The sequence below is a fragment of the Ruditapes philippinarum genome, unplaced genomic scaffold, assembly GCF_026571515.1.
Source record: "Ruditapes philippinarum isolate M1 unplaced genomic scaffold, ASM2657151v2 ctg4816_1_1_1_1, whole genome shotgun sequence".
Lineage (NCBI taxonomy): Eukaryota > Metazoa > Mollusca > Bivalvia > Venerida > Veneridae > Ruditapes > Ruditapes philippinarum.
In genome coordinates, this window is record NW_026851957.1 from 100,203 (window position 1) to 104,850 (window position 4,648).

Here is a 4,648-nt window from a genome sequence, read left to right on the forward strand (position 1 = left end):
TTAGATATCATTGTATGAATAATTCCATACAAAAAATAAAGTAAATACACAAGTTAACGCAGAAAATAACCTTATTTATTATGGAAGATTCCACTACGTCTGTTTGAATTTTATTGATTTTCATTATAAACAATTTATTTTTTTTAATAATTTGGAATAGATATTAAAGGAATATTGATAATTTTCAAAAACATCAATTTTTTCACCTAAAACGGTTAAATACTGATAGAAAAATCGAAATATCACGTAACTGTGTTATGTACTTCATTTGATGTAATTCCCCAGAGCTAAAACGGTAACGTACCGGAATAATTTCTATTCACAACTACGTACAGAGATCTTCCTTTCGCTCACATTTAAAAAAAAATACGAAAGTGACTTATAAAATATTGAATACCGTTTAATTTGAATTTATATTAATATAACAGTTTGTAGACGCATAGTTTCACAGGGGCGTAACTGAGCTATTTTGATATGTACTCCCTAGCGAGGGGGTCCGGGGGCTTGCTCCCCGAGAAATTTTTTGAAAGAGAAAGCTATTTCCTGGAATTTCGTGACTATCTAGAGGCTATATTGACAACATATTGGTAATGATTATAAACTCTTTTTATTACTTTTTAAATATGTAAAATGAACAAGAACGTTACATATTACATATACCATAAAAACTTTTTTAATATTTATAATCGATTTTTTTTTTCAAGAAAAATTTGTTATTTTGCGACTTTCAAACTAATGTTAGAGCAACAAATCTCCCGTATTCAGTAAATTTTAAATTTAAAGTTAAACAAACGCTAGACGTCTGTTTCGTTGGTATGCAAACTTATCTACTCGGCATTTACTACCCTATCTTTTTAACAGTTGTTCCAGAAATTTATTCTGTTTTACAATTTTACAATCATGTCCAGAATATGTTATTATGCATATAAGTTTAGTAAATCGGTACTTTTGATAGAAATAATTCTTTATTTGCATTTCTTTTCTATATCATAAGCCTTAACATTGAAAAATATACCACTGTTTGTACATTGCCTTGTTTCTGGGAAGGCGTCTTCCCACCTTGTATGCAAACACGTGTTGTCATATCATTTTCGCACCCACTTAAATTGACAGTATATCACGCCGCTTTAATATCGCTAAAGTACTTTTGTAATCCAATCATCAGTGAAGGTATATATTATGTAACTGATGACACTTGCCCGTTGTTTATTCAGTGGACAATTAAATTAACTTTTCTTCTGCACCACCATATAAAAGCGCAGATTAAGTGACATTTATTATGCTCATCCAAGTGTAAATGGGCAACGTACATGTTAATTTGAAAATAACTTTTTACTTGCCATCATTGTGTTAAAATAATATTTCAGTAAGAAAAAAAAGAAATTAGTAATCCACGGAAATTTCTATAAATATCGTACTAAATGTATCGGTAAAGTAAATGGGGCAATCTTTTTATAAGTTAGGATTTTTTAATACTTTATGCTAGTCATTTAATTTCATCATCATATAAAGGTCAACCACCATTATAAATGTGAATCTTTTAAAATAAATTCATAATTAAACATAAATTGGCAAAGATAAAATGAAAGTTATGTCACTTTAATATATATCTATGATAATTTCAAGTGGCTGTCAAAGGGATACTCAGGCAAATTAATGACAAAAATATATAAATGATCTTATGTACTCAAATCACATTAAAATGGCAATTCTGAATGTACCAGCATGAATTCCTGTATAAATTCTATGCATTTTAAACGTAAATATATCTATAAATGTTGAACGAAATCTAGGCGCCGACAGAATCATCGAGTTGTTTTAAAACTAGTCATGTGACTTGAACGAACCCTGGAAGTTACAATCAAAGATATTGTGGATATTGTATGATTGAAACAAATCTAAGCCATTCATTTGACATGTTCTTTATCGTTTCTAGAGTTCACTGTGACACTTCTGCAAAATCTTAACACTCTAACCTGACCGACGTGGGTCAGGCTAGAAAACCACCATTTTATTCTTTATATGGAGAATATTTTTGTTCCTGTGACCGCCTAGTGTATTCATTTTGAGGACTTTTACAGAATAATGAATGAAAAATTCAAAACGAAGAAATGAAAATTTTGCCTGTGTCTCCCTGAAAACATAATTAACAATGAAAATGACTCATTTATTTATTTATTATAAAAAAAATAATATCATGAATATTGACATTCACTTTCGTCCGATTAAGTCACTTTCGTATTGTTAAATGTGGGCGAAAGTAAGAAATCTGAACCGGTATATAGAAATTATGAAAATACATGGATATTAAATTATCACAATGATTATTTTTTAAAATATATTTTATTCATTTCTGAAAACATGAGTCTTTAAACACTATATTTGATATTTTTAAAGTCACTTTCTTTTTTTAATGTGAGCAAAAGGAAGATCTGTGAACTTGTATATAGAAATTATGCAAATAAATGGCGAGTAAAGCATCATAATGATTATTTTTGAAAATAAATATTATCAATTTTTGATAATATACGTCTGCTTAGTGCATTATTAGTAAAAAAAATTCAATCTAAACAGTATATTTAATATTTTATAAATCACTTTCGTAGTTTTCAATGTAAGTGAAAGGAAGATCTCAGAACTTGTGTATAGAAATTATGCAAACAAATAGCGCGTAAATCAATAATGACTATTTTCGATAATAAATATAATCAGTTTCTAATAATATACGTCTACAACCTGCAATTTTATTGTAAAAGTCTATTAAAACGCTATAATTCATATTTTGAAAGTCACTTTCGCTCACTTTCGTCAAAAAAGTCACTTTCGTATTTTAGGCAAATCCCCTAAATATATTTACATTTAAAATAGTTTTTAATTCTCCATTTCCCTTGTGTTTAAGCTAGTCTTCCCAAATAATTTCAATATACACGGGATTAACAAAGTAAGATAATTAATGTATATAGATTGGGGAAAAGACAGTTTTCCCATCCTCGACACTTAATCGTTCAAGATATTTCACATCAACACCCCCTGCGACCTGCCCCGCCCCAAATCACCAATACTTGTGGTGTGGAGTTCCAAACGCCTTAAAATCAAATTAAATTATATATTTGTCAATCCCAGTACAAAAACCTAAAACATATATTAATGAACGCTGAACAAGAAAATAAATCAACGTCTATAATAATTTTAAGGCGTTTAGAGTTCCACACCCCAATTGTCTGTGATATTTGTTTGATGAGTCTATTTTACGTACTAAAACTTCTACTACATGTACAGTAGTAATAAAGTATTATTCTCCATTAAAGGCTTCTGTATAGATGTTTTACCTGACATAGGTTCTATAATATATCATGCATAAAAATAAAGAAACAAACTATTTTAAACAAAATATATACATAGATACCCTTTTGCTATTCTATGCAATTAACACAGAATACCAAGTAATGCGCAGGGGTTGCTATCTACCGAGTAATGCATAACATGTTTTTCTATTTTATAAAAAAAAATAATTTCGGGTCAATTTTAAGACCATTCGTGAATTTTTCTTTAGCATTTCCTATTTCAATATTAAAAAAGAGCAAAATGAAATTCTTAAAGGCACATTATGCCTCAAAAACAAATGGATATGTCCTTGCATGCTTATCATCCGGAAAAAGTACCGCTAAAATATGAAAATATTTGTTAAAAAAGTAGCAAAATGTAAACAAAATAGTATTTTGACTTCCATACTTGTAAAATACTAAATCACTATAACTCTGCTTATTGCTTAAAGTCAATTGTGGCAAAGAAAATGGCAGGTAATTTGGCAATGAGTTAATAATGTGTTGGAAACAGCTTTAGGGAAATAAAAATAAAAGCATTTCTGAGGTATACATGTAATTGGTAATTTTGGAAAAGGCAAATAAAGACAATTCAAATTATCAAATGTACACAAAGTTAAGGTGCAATGTTCCTTTGCCTTGTGTTCTTACTTTCGAAAATGATATGAAAATATATATACTGCACTGTAAATAAAAAATTACAAGTAGAATTAATCCTATTTTTTCAAATAATGGAAAGAAGATCTTAATCAGGCTTAAAATTCTTAAGTTAACACATACTGGAGCAACACCATGCAAGAAGTATATGAATTTTCAAACATAATAAAAATACCATGTACTGTATATATGTTTGATTTAAACATATTTTATTGCTCTTTTTACACATTTATGACATTATATATATATTAGATCTATCATAATATAAACACAAAAGTAGCAAAAGTGTTGAAATACGAGTTCTTACAACTTTAGCAAGCGGTTCTTCCCTGATATATGGAATTATCTAATAATGATAAGACAGATACAAACCAAATTGTATGATAGTAGAGCAGTTGGGGGAAATATGCACGGTCGTAGGAAAAAATAAATAAAAAGAAAAGAAAAAATATTGAAGACAGACAATTCCTGTAAAATAATACGATTTTCTATTATTTCTGAATATATTTTTTAAATATCTATAACATATCTCCCTGTTTTAAGTGCATCAGTTGATCTATGTAAGAAATTCAAAATTTATGTTTTTAGACCTCAGTGGATTTTTTTTTATATAAAAAAAATAGTTGTGTGCAACCTTTTGCGAGTCAAGTTGTCGCCCCCTGTGTATT